Source organism: Peromyscus californicus, unplaced genomic scaffold (genome assembly GCF_007827085.1).
Source record: "Peromyscus californicus insignis strain IS unplaced genomic scaffold, ASM782708v3 Scaffold_23__1_contigs__length_62951481, whole genome shotgun sequence".
Taxonomy (NCBI): Eukaryota; Metazoa; Chordata; class Mammalia; order Rodentia; family Cricetidae; genus Peromyscus; species Peromyscus californicus.
Genome location: NW_026294534.1, coordinates 61,806,931 through 61,824,759, shown reverse-complemented (window position 1 = coordinate 61,824,759; position 17,829 = coordinate 61,806,931). Strand labels below are relative to the sequence as shown.

The 17,829-nt window shown below is 50.9% G+C and overlaps 1 protein-coding gene across 1 annotated transcript in view; it reads right to left on the bottom strand.

The window, feature by feature from the left end:
- Slc25a42 (solute carrier family 25 member 42) overlaps positions 1 to 16,939 on the bottom strand; it is a 30,150-nt gene extending 13,211 nt beyond the window's left edge. Inside the window, exon 1 of the mRNA XM_052752672.1 lies at positions 16,833 to 16,939. The gene's annotated coding sequence lies outside the window, so the exon portion shown is untranslated. The remainder of the gene's footprint in view (positions 1 to 16,832) is intronic.
- Between the last annotated feature and the right edge of the window lie 890 nt (positions 16,940 to 17,829).

The following is a 17,829-nucleotide window of genomic DNA, read 5'->3' as shown; positions in this document are numbered from 1 at the left end:
TGTGTTCAAGGATACAGCCAAGCATGGTGACTCACACCTTTAATTCCAGAAATCGAGCCTTTAATCCCAGGGAGTGAGGCAGAAAGCAGAAAGATATATAAGGCGTGAGGACCAGAAACTAGAAGCATTTGGCTGGTTAAGCTTTCAGGCTTTGAGCAGCAGTTCAGCTGAAAGCCATTGGGATGAGGACACAGAAGCTTCCAGACTGAAGAAACAAGACCAGCTGAGAAGTTGGCCAGGTGAGGTTAGCTGTGGCTTGTTCTGCCTCTCTGATCTTCCAGCTTCACCCCAATACTTGGCTCTGGGTTTGTTTTATTAATAAGACTCTCTAAGATTCCTGTTACAGGCTGCTCTTGCAGAGGACCCGAGTTCCATTTCCAAGCAGTCACATGTTGGCTCACAAACATCTGTAACTCCAGTTTGAGGGGATTGGACACCCATTTCTGACCTTGGTAGGCACTGCACACATGTGATACATAGACATACATGCAGGAAAAACACCCATACTCATACAAATAAACACAAATAAAATTACCACAAGTAAGCAATACGCAGGGCTGTAAAGAGACTAGCCAGGCGGTGGTGCTGCACACCATTAACCCCAGCACTCGGGAGGCAGAGGCAGGCGGATCTCTGAGTTTGAGGCCAGCCTGGTCTGCAGAGCAAGTTCCAGGACAGGCGCACAGAGAAACCCTGACTTGAAAATCAAAAGACCCAAACTAGGGCCTGGGCTGCGTCTCAGTTGGTGGAGCGCTTGCCTAGAAGTCAGGAAGCCATGGTTCCGATCCCAGCACCACACAACAACAGGTGCCGTGGGACGTACCTGTCACCCCAGCACTCAGGAGGCTCAGACATGGGGTTCATCACAGGTTCAAGGACAGTCTAGGCAACAAAGTGGGGAACTGCCTCAAATGAATAAATAAGTAAAATGAAAATGAATGGGTGAAATAAAGGTTACAAAACAATGCCAAATGAAGATGGACAGCCCCTGGGCCAGCCCAAGAGTATCTTGAGCTGTTTCGGATGTCTGTGGCTGTCGGGTGACAGGCCTGCACCTGCAGCATCTCGACAGTGGTGCCTTTGGGGCAGTAGGGTCACGCAGGGCACATGCAGGGCGCTATGGGAGGCACCCTTCTGCAGCCTTCTGCAGGGCTTTGTGCTAGGTGGTTTCCTAGGAGACCTTCTCGGCAGAGTGCACACTTCTCCTCACCAACCCTTCTCCTCACACTGGGTCTCTGAGTCTTTGGTGAAACTCTTCACCCGAGGTTGCCCTTGGCCTCTGTGTGGAGGGGTGAGGATGGGGTGATAGGAGACACACATCACAGACATGGCACAGGAGCAGCTACTGTGTGTCACATGCCAGACCTGCCCTTATCTAATCTGTCTGAGCTGATGATGGCTAGGTCTGCTTTACAGATGGGGAGTTGAGGATCAAACTCTGACAGAGCATAAGCCTAAAATCCCCCAGTGACAAGCTGGGGGTGTGGCTCGGGGGTAGAGCATCTGCCTAGAATTCTCCAATGAAAGGCAGTGGGATGGGTGTGGTTACATCCTAGGCCATGTATGGCTGCCCCTTGCTCCCTAGCCCCCACTGCCAGCAGCCTAAAATCTACAAAAATCCCCCATCGTCTGTAGGTGGGGAGGCTGTGACCTGTTGACCGCAAAGGTGACAGTCACAGTGACCCCAGGAGGTCACTGGTGTGCATATGTGGTTGCTCACTCGCCCTCTACTAAGGAGTCTCCCTTACTTTTTGGAGATGTTCAGCCAAGCCTAGCACAGGACTCCAAAGCTGCAGGAGATCCCTTCCCTAGGGAGCCCAGACCTCAAAGCTGTCCTAAAAAACATGTGTTCCTTAATTACGCCTTCACTTATCGCAGAGGAACAGCCACAGGGTCGGGGTGGGGAGGTTGGACATCAATTCCCAAAGCCAGACAGAATATCACCTGCCACAGGCAGTGTCTTGAGCAGCTCAGTGCCCTGGAAGCTGGCTCCAGCACTCGGGGAGTCCCTCTCTGAACTCATGTTGGGGTGGGGACAGAAGTCAGTGTCTGAACCACCAGGCTAAGGACTGGTTAACCTGCCCTTGCTGTAGCTAAGGCCTCATACAGCCTAGTAGAAGACGGGATGGGGAAACACACCTGAGGGACGGCAGCCAGGGTACCCAGCCTTGGCATGAGGCTACCCCAGCCTTTTACAAGCCTGGAAAAAAACAGGAAAGCATTCTGAGAGAGGCTGAGGGACTAGGCCTGCATGACTTTTAAAATCTTGGGGCAGGCAATGGCGCTCAGTGGGGAGGCGATTTCCTGGCTGGTGCAATTACGTGGCCTCCATCTCCTGCGCTGCCAAACAGCCTGTCACCCTGCATTGGGAGGCTGCTGCAGGATGGTCAAATCCAAGGCTTGGGCTCTATATACCAAGACTTTTTCAGGTAATAATAATCACCCTGGCCTTAATGAGGCACAAGACCAGACCTCAAAGGCAAAGAAGTAGATGAGCCAGCTGGTGCTCTGCAGCGCCTGTCCCCAGACAAAGCTAGGTGGGGTTTGGCTAGAAATGTCGGGTCAGGAGGACACGATGTGGTTCCTGTACACACAGTGGGAATGTGAGGACTCTGTAGAATGTGCCTCACCATCTGTGAGGCTCTGCTCCCCAGAGGCGGCCAGTTAGGTCAAGTGGACAGTGACCCATGGTGACTTGAAAAGCAAACACGGAAATTGTCTGCAAGAGCTGACGGTGTAGGCAGCTTGCTGAGCAGGCACCGGGTCAAACACCAAGCATCAGCACTGAGCATGCTCACGGTTTCCGAAACAATATAGTGAGACAGCATTTGCACTCCAGCTTATATTCTGTCGTCAAGGGAGGACACACTCGGGGGCTAGGCGAACAATGCACCACTGTACAGAAGGGCCTGGAGCTGAGCGCTTCCGATGGAGGTGGGAGGGGGTGGGAACACAATGGGGAAGGACACAGCTGACTACACCAGAACCAAGATGCACATATAAACAGCAGAGGGCGCTGTTGTTACCCTGCCACTACAGCTGCAGGTACCAGGCTTTGTCTGGGGTCTATTGCTAGTTCTTCATGTCCTTCCCCAACGTTAGGCATTACAATCCCCATCCTGTCTTTCTGATCTGTGTTGCCTCCTGTCTCCTCTCCCCAGCTTCTGTTGCTCAAGATGGGACAGCCATGGGGACACTGCCTGTGTCCTCCTTCCAGTGCTGGACAGGTCAGCTGTGCTCTCACAATGAGCCTGGGAAGACACAGCCCAGGGTTTCTCCCAGCGCTCAGGCCTGGACCTCCTAGATAAGGTCAGCTAAGCGTCTCTGGGTAGAGTGGCCACTTTGCCACCTCTGTGCTCTGCTCTATGATCACTTTGTTCTCTCTCTCTCTCTCTCTCTCTCTCTCTCTCTCTCTCTGTGTGTGTGTGTGTGTGTGTGTGTGTGTGTGTGTGTGTCCAGATGAAGTGCCAACTATGAAGCAGGGAAAATATTGATCTCTGTGACCAACATTGGTTTGTAGGAATAGATATGTCTTCTATCCTGTTTTTGTTGTTGGTGTTTGTTTTGTTTTTTTTTTGTTGTTTTTTTGAGACAGGGTTTCTCTGTGTAGTCCTGGCTGTCCTGGAACTCACTCTGTAGACCAGACTGGCCTGGAACTCAGAGATCTGCCTGCCTCTGCCTCTGAGTGCTGGGATTAAAGGTGTGCCACTACCGCCCAGCTTTTTTTTTGTTTTTGACACAGGGTCTCACATAGCTTAGGCTGGCTTGAACTCCTGATCCTCCTGCCTCAGCCTCCTAAGTGCTGGGTTTATAGATGCGCAACACCATGCCTGGCTCAAAGCCAACTTTGTTTGTCAGCCTGGGTTTGAACCAAGGCTTCCTGGGTGTTGAGAAACTGCTAAAGCACTGAGCTGTATCCAAGCCCTCTTCTCATTTTTTTTTTTCTCTTTCAAACAGGCTCTTGTGCTGTCCCTTGAGGCTGGCCAAAAACATGTTGTGCAGTTGAAAACAACTGTAAAACCCAACTCTTCTGCCTCTACCTCCTGAGTGCTGGGGTGACAGAAATGTACCACCACACCTGGCTCCAACTCACTTCTTTTCAGTACTAGGGATGGAACCCAGGACCTCACAGGTGCCAGCAAACACTCCACCACTGAGCTACCTTCCCTCTCCCGTTCTACTGTTTTACTCTGGCCATCACCCATTGCCCACACAAGCAAGGTGGGTGGGGAGTGATGTAGTGACAACTCCCAAGACAGCAAGTGGGGAAGGTCAGGTGAGGAGCACACACACAGCCTGTGGGAGACACGGGTTCCATCCTCAGCATCCTTGAGTGTCAGACCTCTGGTTACCTAGGGAGGCCCACCACCTGAACCACTGCTCAGGGTGCAGTTGGAGGTTGCAGCCCTACCCAATATCTAGAAGGCATTACTGTTCAGTGACAGGGTTTCCAAGCCTGCAGTGGCTCCTATAATGACAGCCATCAGAAGCCAATTACCATCTGTCTGCCAATGATAAAGGCTGTTTTCTTTCCTAGTTCATAGAGTTTGGTGTGTCTGGCATGGTGACTGTTGGCTGCTAACCCTGCCTGCCTGCCAGCCTCGAAGATAGCTCCTCACTCTGTGTTCTGGAGACTATGACTGTCCCCCTGGCTGGGAGCTCTATGCATGTCTCAAAAGACCCAGACAACTCTGGACACAGGGCATAGCTGCTAACCCGGCACATGGGATCTGAGGTTACCAGGCCAGCCTGGGCGGTATACATGGAAAGTCCCAGGCCAGCTTGGGCAATTTAGCAAGACTGCCTCAAAAATGAAAAGGTACATAGAGGAGTGGGGATACATACAGCTCAGTGGGAGATTGCTTATCTCTGGGTTCCATCTCCAGAACTGAAAAGGAAAAATTTTAAGAAAAGGCCAGTGAAACGGCTCAGCTCAGCGGTGGAAACTTGCTGTTGAGCCTCCTGGCCAGAGTTCCATCTCGGGAACCCGCTTGGTGAACCAAGAGAACTGACTCCTGCCAGTGGCCTCTGACCCCCCCAACACATGCTGCAGCACACACACCCTCCCCCACCACAATAAATAAACAAGTGTACAAAAAGTCACTGTCCTCTGTTCTTGCCGACCCACACTATGCCCAGCGGCCCTTGGATGTGCACTCAAGCCCCTATGCTGGGTCCCTTTCGGTTACTGCTGTTTATCTCCAAAAGCCCAGGTTCTCACCACATGGGGTGCAGTACAGTGCTGTGCACCTGGCCACTCACAGTTATGAGTGACTGACAGGTAGGTAAATCACCTGGACACACTGAACTCCACATTTTCATGCTTTGCTCTGCTAGAAAAATTTTCTGCATTCTTTGAAACCCATCCTAAAAATCCCGTCCTTACTGTTCCCAGTATTTCCTGTGCCTTGAGTATTCAAGAAGTGGTTCTTCAGCCGAGCAGGCACACACCTTTAATCCCAGCACTCAGGAGGCAGAGGCAAGAGGATCTCTGAGTTTGAGGCCAGCCTGGTCCACAGAGTTCCAAGACAACCAGGGCTACCCAGAGAAACCCTGTTGTGAACCGCCCCCCAAAAGAAGTGTTTTCCCTACCCATTTCTCCTTGATTCCCACTTAGGGGTCATGGAAGGCCAGGGCCTAGAAAGGACCCAGATGTGCAACACCTGCTTGGTGCTTTAGCCTTGCCAGCTGTTCCTGCCTTTGTGCACATCTCCACTGCTGCCCAGCGCAGCTCTTCATTATGCTGATGCTTCCCCGAATGGGGACAGATCATAGTGCTGCTGTAACAAGACAGAGGCTTGTGACTGCTACATGCCTGTCCCTCCATCTGTCACTATATTCCTGGGCAAGTGATGTGTGCTGGCTAGTGTGCTCCCTAACAAGGAAGCAGGCAGGGCTGAGACAGACCCCTTGACAACCAATGCTCCAAATGGCCATGCACCTGCCCAGTCCAGCACTCCCCACCATCTTTCTGTTTATTTGTGAGACTGGTCACACTCTGTAGCCCAGACTGGCCTTGAACTCAGAGATCCTCCTGCCTCTGCCTCCCCAATGCTGGGACTAAAGGAGTGTACCATGATGCCCGACCTCTTTATTTGAGAAAGGGTCTTACATATGGCCTTGAACTCAACTATATAACCAAGGATGACCTTGAACTCCTGATCCTTCTGCCTCCACATCCTGAGTGCTGGGAGGAAGGATACTTTTAGCTGTTCTCTGCCATGTTTAAATGCCGTCTGCTCTAGGGAAAGGCATGAGAGGCAGCAGATCCTCCTCCCAACACGCTGGGAGCTGGGCACCAGGACTGTTTCCTCCAGGTCGGGATGAGGGGACCACACACTGCAGAGGAGGATGCAGTGGCCGCAGGATTCCTGACAGCAACCTAGACTCCCGCTGAGAGCTGCCAGAAGTTTGCTGCACCCACTCATTCTGCAGAAAAGAAAGCCACACCTGAGTAAGCTGTGAGCTCTGTCATCCGTGCTGTTTTTCTTGTCCTAGGTCCCTAAACAACACCTTGTTACAACTGTGTGCACAGCACTACACTGTTTCAGCTTCTAAATGACCTAAGATGACCTGTAGTCTCAGGACCTAGAGAGCTTGGCACTGCAGCTACTCAGAAGGCTAAGGGAGGAGGACCAAAGCCCGGGGCTGGAGAGACAGCTCCGAGGTTAAGAACACTCACTGGCTGTCCTTGCAGTCAGGGGTTTGGCTCCCAGCACCCACATGGTGCCTCACAACCATCTGTAACTGCAGTTCTAGAGATCTAATGTCATGATCTGACCTCTGCTGGCACCAGGCACATGCGTGGTGCACAAATATATATGTAAGCAAAACATCCCCCCCACACACACACACAAAGAGCCCACACCAGCCTAGGCTACAGTGTGAGACCCCGTATCAAAATTAAAGATAAAAATGGCTGGGGAATATAGCTCATAGCTAAATGGGAGAAAACTTGCCTAGCATGTACAATGCCCTGGGTCCCACCCCTAGAACCACAAAAACAAATGGAGGGCATCTATGGAGGAAGCCAGACATGGCAGCACACACCTGCGATCCCAGCATTGGGAAGGCTGAGACAGGGGGACAAGTTCAAGGCTAGCTTGGCCTACATGGGGGGAACCTTGTCAGAAAGGAAAGGGAGGGAGGGAGAGAGGGAGGGAGGGGGAAAGTGAGAAGAGGAGGGAGGGAGGGAGGGAGGGAGGGAGGGAGGGAGGGAGGGGGAAAGTGAGAAGAGGAGGGAAGGAGACAGACAGAGAAGTGAGGGACTTAAACACAAGGGTTAAGGAACCAGCATGACATGAGTAGCTCATTATCTGACTGGATTCACTCGTGTGTGTGTGTGTGTGTGTGTGTGTGTGTGTGTGTGTGTGTGTGTGTGTGTGTTTTGAGACAGGGTATCAAGTAGCCAAGGCTGGCCTCCAGCCAGGTACATAGTAGAGGCTGTCCTTAAGTTCCTGACCCTCCTGCCTCATCCTCCCAATGCTGGGATGCTAAGTGCTGGGCCACAGGCAGGTAGCACCATGCCCAGCTGGTTTCCCCAGTGTTTGGAAACAAAGTGGGCCAAGCTGAGTGAATCGCCGGCCTCCTCCTGCCTACCCTCCCCAGTGCTGGAGTCACATGCGTTTGCTGTGTCTCTGTCAGCAGGACAGTCACCATACACCTCCTGTATTCACTCCCTGTAGCTGCTGTCACAGATGGCTGTGACTCAGATGATGTGGGACTGCAGAGAAGAGCCTTCTATTTGGCTAGGAGGCCTGGTGGAGGTGTTGGCAGGACCAGGTCCCTCTGTCCCAGGCCTGGTGGCTCCCAACAAGCCCAACACTCCAGGAGCTCCTTTATATCCTGCCGGCCCTCTCCCTGACAGGTGTCTCTATGTCATCTCTTCTCCTCATGAGGATGCCAGGTGTCAGTTTCTGGACATCCCTGGCATTACTTTTGAAACAAGGTCTTAATATATAGCCCAGGCTGGCCTTGAATCCAGGGATCCTCTAGCCTCAGTCTCCCCAGTGCTGGCTTGTGGAACCTCCCTGGACTTGCAGTGAAAGCTTAATAGCCAACAATGAAACAATAAAACAATGACCTGTAGTAAAAGTTGTGTGTTCTTCGCCTCTGCTCCCTTCACAGAACAAATGCCCCTGGGATGTGAGCATGTTACAAGATGGTCACAGCAAAAGGTGCCTCAGTAAGAAAACAGATGTCCAACAGGCACATTTAAAAATAGCACAATGACCCAGGAGGCTCAACAGGGGACAGCATTCTACTTCTCCAGCCCGTTACATGTTACTTTTTTTATACACTTTCTTTTCACACCACATACTACTTCTCTTTCTTTTTTAATTTTATCTATCTGTCCGTCCATCCATCCATCCATCCATATATCTACTTACCTATGTATTCTACCTATTTATTTTTGAGACTGGGTCTTTTAAATTTTTCCAAGACAGGATTTCTCTGTGTAGCCCTGGCAGTCCTGGAACTTGCTCTGTAGATAGAGATCCACCTGCTTACTGAGTGCTGGGATTAATGTTTTTTCTTCTTCTTTTTCTTTCTTTTTTTTTTTTTTTTTTTTTTTTTTTTGGTTTTTCGAGACAGGGTTTCTCTGTGTAGCTTTGCGCCTTTCCTGGAACTCACTTGGTAGCCCAGGCTGGCCTCGAACTCACAGAGATCCGCCAGGCTCTGCCTCCCGAGTGCTGGGATTAAAGGCGTGCGCCACCACCGCCCGGCTCTCTTTTTTTCTTTTTTAGGCAGGATCTTACTATGCAGCCCAGGCCAGCCTAGAATGCCCTGCTCTCCTGCCACAGCATTCTGAAGTTACAGGCACGCATCACTACTGTCAGAGAACCCTACTTTTCAGGCATTTGACACTTACATTAAAAATGCATTTCTGGGGCCGGGCGGTGGTGGCGCACGCCTTTAATCCCAGCACTCGGGAGGCAGAGGCAGGCGGATCTCTGTGAGTTCGAGGCCAGCCTGGTCTCCAAAGCGAGTACCAGGAAAGGCGCAAAGCTACACAGAGAAACCCTGTCTTGAAAAACCAAAAAAAAAAAAAAAAAAAAAAATGCATTTCTGGGGCTGGAGAGCTGGCTCAGTGTTTAAGAGCACTGAGTGCTCTTTAGGAGGACCCAGGTTCAGTTCCCAGCACCCACATAGTGCTCACAACCATCTGTAACTCCAGTTCCAGGAAATCTGACACCCTCTTCTGGCCTCTGTTGGCACTGGGCATGCATGTGGTACATAGACATACATGCAGGCAAAGAACTCCTACACATAAAATAAACATATCTTTAAAAAACCTCCCAACTGCATTTCTGACTCTGGGAGATGGCTCGGTGGGTACTTGCTGTAAAAGCAAGAGGACAGGAGTTCTAGGTATGTGAGAGGGCTCATCCGATGAAGGGGGTTTGCTGCCAATCCTGATCCTGAGTTCCACCTCAGGGCCCACATGGTAGAAAGAACCAACTTCCACAAGTCCTCTGATCTCCATCAACACCTGCTCCTTGTCACATGCACCCCACTCACACTTCTACCCCATCCTCCACAAATAAATAAATAAATGTAATTTACAACTTCTCAAAGAGGACCTGAGTTCAAATCCCAAGCACCCACATGAAAATCCAGGCATGGTCTTGTACTCTAAATATTAATATACACACAAAAACAGGAAATACACATGCAAAAACAGGATAATCCCAGGAGCTGCTGGTCACCTAACTAGCCTAGTCAAAATGGCCATCCTCGGGTTCAGCGAGAGATCCTGTCTCAAGGGAATAGGGTGGAGCACGATGGAAGAAGATACCCAACATCTGCTCCATATACATACCCAGGTGTGTGCAGACATCCACCACCACTACACAAACATGAACACAGTTCTGGTGATGGCTCAGCAGAGAAAAAGCTTGCTGCACAAGTCTGAGACCCCAAGAAGCTGCCACACAACACTGAGGACCCCTTGGAGCCAGGTGTAGTGTTAAGTGTGCATCTGTAATCCCAGAAGTGAAATGGGAGGTGCAAAAAACAGAATCCCTGGAAATCGTGGGCCAGCCAGCCTGGCCTACACAGTTGAGAACAACGGACCCTGTCTGAGGAGGAGCACCCAAGGCTGTCCTCTGACCTCCAGGCATACACCATGACCTGTACACATGCACTCACACACAGGAAAGATAAAGGAAAATAAGTAAACAAAATGCAGGTTCTTGTGTGGTACTGAGAATGGAAACAAGACTTCCTAGGGTCAGGCGGGTGCCCTACATCTGTGCCATGCCCAAAAGTGGAATGGTTATTTTGCCCTTTGTTCTTTTTTTTCCCAACATAATTTTTTTTAGTTATTTGGGAATCTCATACAATGCACCCCAATTACACTCACCTCCCATTCCTCCCAGGCCCACCCTCTCATCCTTGCATATTCCCCACCAAAAAAATAAAATAAAAAAACCTCCCAAGAGCTGGAGTTAAGTGCTCACTAGTTAAGAGCACTGGCTGCTCTTCGAGAGGACCTGTGTTCAATTCTCAGCACCCACATGGCAGCTCATAACTGTGTGTAATTCCAGTCACCCATGCCAAAACATCAACGCACATAAAATAAAAATAAATAAATTTAAAAAATATCCCCCCAAGCCAAAAACACACCAAGTCCAATTTGTGGCTCAGACTGGTGTTGAATCCACAGTCATCCTCCTGCTTCAGCCCCTGAGTACGGGCACTACAGGCCTGAATCACCATACCTGAGTACAACATGAATTTTCACACCTAATGCATTTGTTTATTCATTTTAAAAGGTTTATTTATTTCTATTTTATGTATATGAGGCCTGCAGGTGTGTCTGTGAACCCATGTATGTGCAGTGTCTGCATCGGGCAGTGAAGGCAATGGATTCACCTGGAACTGGAGTGCTGGCAATCTAACCCTGGTCTTCTGGAAACGCCGTCAGTGCCCTTAACTCCCTTATCTATTTACTTTTGAGACAGAGTCTCACTGTGTTGCCATGGTTGGCCTAGAACTCTCTGTATAGACCAGGCTGGCCTCAAACTCACAGAGATTTGCCTGCCCAATGCTGGGATTAAAGGTGTGTGCTGCCATGCCCAGCTTATTGATTTATTATTTTTATTTTTTTAAAATTAATTTATTTATTATGTATACAGTATTCTGCCTACATGTCAGAAGAGGGCACCAGATCAAATTATAGGTGGTTGTGAGCCACCATGTGGTTGCTAGGAATTGAACTCAGGACCTCGGGAAGAGCAGCCAGTGCTCTTAACCGCTGAGCCATCTCCCCAGTCCCTTATTGATTTATTTTTGAGACATCCTGAGACAAGGTCTCATATAGCTCAGTCTGAAATTGACCTTAATGCCTGATTCCTCCTGCCTATACCTGCCCAGTTCTGGGATAACAGATATGCACACTAACACACCTGGCCAGAGACACATTTTTAAAATAACCTCCCTTTTTAATATTTATTTTCATCTTTAAAAAATGTACACATGTGCATGTGTCCAGGTACCTGAGGAGGCCAGAAGAAGACAGCAGATCCTTTGGAATTGGAGTCACAGATGGCTGTGAGTTTCCAGTCAAGTACTCGGTCCTCTGCAAGAACTGCCAGGTCTCTTAACTACCTAGCCAGCTCTCCAGCCCTCTGCAAATGGCATTTTTTAAAAAAAGATTTATTTATTATGTATACAGTATATACATTGTATTATGTATACAGTGTTCTGCCTGCATGCCAGAAGAGGGCACCAAATCTCATTTCAGATGGTTGTGAGCCACCATATGATTGCTGGGAATTGAACTCCAGACCTCTGGGAGAGCAGCCAGTGCTCTTACCCTCTGAGCCATCTCTCCAGCCTGCAATAGCCAGGCGTGGTAGGGCACATCTTTAATACGAGTGAGAGGCAGAGGCAGAGGCAGAGGCAGGCAAATTTCTGACAGTTTGAGGTCAGCCTGGACAACAGTGCAAGTTCCAGGACAGCCAGGGCTGTTACACAGAAAAACACTGTCTCAAAAACAAAACAGCCGGGCGGTGGTGGCGCACGCCTTTAATCCCAGCACTCGGGAGGCAGAGCCAGGTGGATCTCTGTGAGTTCGAGGCCAGCCTGGGCTACCAAGTGAGTTCCAGGAAAGGCACAAAGCTACACAGAGAAACCCTGTCTCGAAAAACCAAAAAAAAAAAAAAAACAAAACAAAGTAAAACAAAAAACAAAACCAAAAAAATGCCATTTATTTAGGGAGGGGGCATGTGGAGGTCAGAGGACAACTTGTGGCACCACATGAGTCCTGGGTATGAAACTCAGGTCACCAGGTTTCGCAGTTGACTTCATCTGCTGAGTCACTTCATCAGCTTTCAAAGAAATAAATATTTTATAGCTGGGCATGGTAGTGCATACCTTTAATCCAGCACTTAGGAGGCAGAGGCAGGTGGATCTCTTGAACTCTATGCCAACCTGATCGAGAGTGAGTTCCAGGGCAGCTAGGGTTATGTAGAGAGACCCTGTTTCACAAATGATAGGTAGATAGATAGATAGATAGGTAGGTAGGTAGGTAGTTAGACAGACAGACAACAAATGGTCTGAAAGCATATCTCCCTGGTAAAACACTTGCCTAGCTGCCATGAACCCTTGGCCTTCACTTCAACACCAAAACAACAGATGACTAGTTCTTCCTGTATGAGTGTGTGTGCATGGGTATGTGCAAGAGTATGCATGCATTGTGTACGTGTGTCTGTGTGCATACATGTATGCACTTATGTATGTGTGTTCTTATCAGGTGCCTCCCTGGAATGGTACTCTTAACAGCTGAGATAGTTCTCTAGCCTAGTGGTCCTCAACCTGTGGGTCTCGGCCCCCTTGGGGGGGTTCCGTATCAGATCTTCACATTACAATTCATAACAGTAGCAAAATTACATTCATGAAGTAGTAATGAAATAAATTTATGTTTGGGGGTCACCACCACATGAGGAACTGTACTAAAGGGTCCCAGCATTAGGAAGGTTGAGAGTCAAGCTAGGCTTGCAGGCCAGCAAGCCCCAGGGACTCACTGGTCTCCACCTTGCTGCCCTGGGATTCCATACTTCTCTCAGAGAGGTTCTAGGACTCAGGGCCTCATGTGTGTACAGCAAGCACTGGTCAGCCATCTCCCCTGCCTCACAACTGTTTTCCTTGGGGTGCCTTATCCTAAAATATCAAGACCCAAGTCTGGGTGCCACTCATGGTCAGAGGTTTCATCCTCTGTTAATCTTGAACCCCCACTCCATGACAACAGGTCTCATGTGGTCTCCTCTCCAAGATTTCCCCTAGTGCTTTGCAGGGAGGGGTCTGGGATACATCCTGGTCTTTCACCTCGCTGTAGAGGAGGATCAGAAGTTTCTTGTGAGGCCTGCTTCCTGAGCCAGGACGTTAGAGGGGTAGATCAAAGGCTCTCCTGCACCACTGCTAGCCTGCCACAGGGGCAGGCCTGAGCCCTTAAAGCAATACTGTCTGAGTTGGCTACTGGAGGAAGCAGGCCTCCCACCTTCTCCCCAGGAGAACAATGGTCAGTTAGTAGTGCCCTTGGCCTGGCCCCAGCAGCTGCACCTCAACACGAAGACAGGGGTCACTCCGAGGGGCTGCACATGGGGAGTGGGGTGCTGACCCACCCATGTTCATTCCCTACCCGCCCTTGTGCAGCAGGAGCCTGTGCAGACCCTATGGTCCGGTCCGCTATCATCTTGCTATTTAATAACTGTTTTTTGCTTTGCTTGATACAGAGTCTCAAGTAACCCAAGTGGCTCTTGAACTTGCTGTGTAGCTGAAGATGACCTTGAACTCCTGTACTCCTGTCTCCACCTCCTAAATGCCGGTGTGGTGGCTATTAGCAGCAAATCAGCCCTTTGGGGCTTTTTGGTTGTTTGGTTTTGTTGAAACAAGATTTTAGTAGTCTAAACTGGCCTCAATATAGTCTCAGCTTCCTTTATGCTGGGATTACAGGCCTTCACCACTACACTCAGGGGGTTATCATTACTTTTCTATTTGTGTTTTGTTCTGACAGGGTCTAGCTAAGTATCTCACATTGGCCTTGAACTCACTACCCTCCAGCCTCAACCTCCCTGGAACTAGGATCACAATACTGATTTATTGGGAATAGAGTTTCACTATGTAGCCCTGGCTATTCTGAAACTCACTATGTAGACCAGGCTGGCCTCAAACTCACAAAGATCCACCTGCCTCTGCCTTCCAAGGGCTTGGTTAAGTGCACCATTGCTAACATATACTGATTTTTAACACAAATATCACTTACATTATCAAAATTTAATTTTATATACACATTTTATAAACGTGTGTATAAAAGAATAAGCTGGGCAGTGGTGGTGCACGTCTTTAATCCCAGCACTTGAGAGGTGAGTCTCTGTGAGTTTGAGGCCAGCCTGGTCTACAGAGTGAGTTCCAAGGCAGGCTCCAAAGTTACAGAGAAACCCTGTCTCGGGGAGGCTGAGCAGATGACTGTAGGTAGGAGCTCTTGCTGCAGGCAAGCATGAACACCAAGTTCAAATCCCCAGCACCCATGTAAAAAGCCAGGCATGGTTGCTGGAGAAAAACCAGACATCTCCCCTGGCCTCTGTGTGTTCATGCACACCTGCACAAATATGCACACATCTCACAAAAAGAACAGCTGTATACACACATATGCATATCTACATGGCACATATAAACACAACCTCATATACAAGTATATACACCACACACATATTCTTATTATTTTTTTTTGCAAGGCTTGGGGAGTGAAACCCAAGGCCTTGAAAATCCTAAGGAAGAATTCTACTACTGAGCTGTACCCCATGACCTTGCTTGAAATCGAATGGAAAGTCCCAAAGGCTACAGTTTCCACAGGAGAAGCTGAAGGTGACCAGGAGGAACATTCTGGCGCCATCCTCAGTGAAGAGAAAGACCATTGAAAGTGACAGCGGGGGGCCAGCCTTATAGGAAACGGACCTTTATTGATTTACCACCACCCTCCTTCTACGCTGCACACATGTAAAACAGACTCAGGAGAACTACAAAACTTCCAGAAAAACCTTTCCCCCCCAATCCAGGCCCCCACCTTTTCACTAGAAGCTTTAAGCAGTTGAAACACTATCCCTCTCAACTGTGAGAAGTATTTCCTTACTGGTGAACAGTCAAGGAGCTGGGCAGGTCACAGAGAGGGCCCTGTCTGGCCACAACCAACAGCACCCCAGACGTTCAACACCCCACCCGCCCACCCGCCCCCACACCCGCCAAGGCCTGGACACACATGCTCAGGCAGCCACCTAGGAGCTGTGCCTTCCAGCTTAGCATTTCCGGATCCAATCAGTCACGACTTGGGAGAAATGCCTGGGAATGGGGTGGAGTATGGTAGGGTTCCCCTCCTCCACCAGTTCCAGAGAGATAAACACAAGCAACCAGCCACTGACAGGGAGTGGGCTCAAAGTGTAGGTTCAGGGCTCAAGGGGCACAGAAAGAGGCTGCAGCAGCATTCCAGGGCTTCAGATCTGTGGCTGGTAAAACCGGGACCACTGTGGGGATCAGGCTGATAACATTACTCCAAGGCCAGAAACGACTTGAAAGCTGTAAAGCCCTGGGTCTTTTGTTTATTTGTGGTGCGTCTTTTGAGACAGGGTCTCTGCATAGCACAGGCTGGACGTGAACTCCCAATGCCCCTGCTTTCACTGCCAAGTGCTGAGATGACAAGTGTACTACCACCTGGCTTATGTGGTGATGGAACCCAGGGCTTCAAACTAGAGCTCTACCAACTCAGCTCCAGTCCATGCTGCTTGCTCGTTTGTGTGTTCTCTCTCTCTCTCTCTCTCTCTCTCTCTCTCTCTCTCTCTCTCTCTCTCTCTCTCTCTCTCTCTCTCTCTTTCTCTCTCTCTCTCTCCCCCCCCTCCCCCCCAAGGCTGTCTCTAGTTCACTATGTGGAAACTCCTGATCCTTCTACCTCTACCTGTCCAGTGCTGGGATGACAGATAATATAATAATATTATATTAAGGGGGGGGGCACCACAGAGCCCATGTAGACTTCAGAGGACAACTTTTGGAAGTCAGTTCTCTTTCTGGATCCTGGGGAGAGAACAGCCATCTCACCTGCCCTCAAGCACACTTCCTAAGAGTTCAACGACGGCCTGGGCGACAGAGCAAGACCTTGACCTCGAAAATAATCAATAAATAAATACAATAAAGGGAAAAAGTAGAAATAAATAAAAAACACTGTTAAAACAATAAGAGGCCAGGTGTACTGGCGCACACCTCTGATCCTAGCACTCAGGAGGCAGAGGCAGGGAGATCTCTGAGTTCAAGACCAGCCTGGTCTACACAGTGAAGCCCTGCCTCCAAAAGCAAACCACCCCACACGTAATTTTTAAAACTACAAGGGAACAGTTAGGTGGGCTTTGCTTTGGGAGTGAAGCGATAGTTGAGCGACGGGGACCGGGAAGGCACGCAGGTGCACGTGTGCAGCAGAGGGCAGCCGCAGCCGGGCGGCACCCGAAGCTTCCACCCGGGTTCCGAGGAGGGACAGGGGCTGCGGAAGGTCGGTGAGGGGATGGGTCACCGAGGCACGGGTGTGGGGTGCGTGAGCTGCCACCTCGGCCTCCGTGGGTTGTCACCCGCAGGGCAGCTCCGTGTGAGCTCAGGGTTCGGCCTGGCCGTGGGGACCCCGCGGACGCGCGACACAGTGTGTGTGAGGGGATCTGTCACCTCTCCGCGCTCGCGGCACTGCTGTCATAACGAAACGCCCCGTGCCGCGCTTCTTCCCGGCCCGGGCCTCGCGGACCCCGCCACCCCGCGTCGCCCCGTGGCGTCTGCGCTCCCGGGGTCGCGCTCACCTGCCCGGACGCGTCGCCGCCGCCGCCGCCGCCGCCGCCGCCCCAGCCGCCTCAGCCGCCGCAGCCCCGCCTCGAGCTCCCCGAAGCTCGCGGCCCGGGCGGGGCCCAGGCCGTGCCGCCATTGGCCAGGTTCTGACCAATCAGCGCCGGAGACGGCGAGACCTGCGGAGCATGACGCGGACGGACACTCTTTCTGACCAATCGCTGATGGAGGGGGCGAGGCTACGTGAGGGGTGGCTCCGGTTCTCCGAGCGGTCCACACGGGGTACGAGGCAGGGAAGCCGGGCGAGGAGGCGTGCGAGAATTGGAACCCGCAGAAAACGGGCAGCGCTCTCGACCAATGGCCTAGGGGCATAGGCGGAGCTACGTGGAGAGGCGGCGCTTGTTCTCGGAGAGTTCGGGGGACAGAAGCAAGCATTGGAGCCTGCAGAAAACGGGCAGCGCTTTTGCCCAATAACTGAAGGGGAGAGGCGGGGCCTAGAGGCGCGCGAGGATAGAAGCCTAGCATCAAACGGGCAGCGCTCTCGGCCAATCTCAGTAGAGCAAGGTCCGCACTGGAGTAGGCTGGGGTGCCCGGCGAGGGCAAGGCTGGACGAACGGAGGGTGTAGCCCGGAGGGCGACGATGATTGGATTCTAAAGACGTGCACGTACCGTGACCAATGGCAGCCGCCGTGGGCGGTGCACCCTCCAGGGGACGGGGCGCGCCAGGTGCAGACCGTAGCGATGATCTGCTCTGCCGCGCTGCTCTCCCATGCCCGGCGCGGACTCCTCGGGTTCCGGCACAGCGCAGAAGCTTACTCCCCCTTGAACTTAGACCTTGACAGTTGAAGGATGTCTGGTTATTTCTCAGCCCCTCCCTCCCCTCCTGCCCCCCTGCAGATGACACAAAGGGCAGAAACTCCAGATCACTCAGCCTCCCTCTGCAACTCGAGCTCGTGTGCAAACGTGAAAATCAAAAGTGGAATCCTGCTGACGCTATCTGGCTGACTCTCTGAA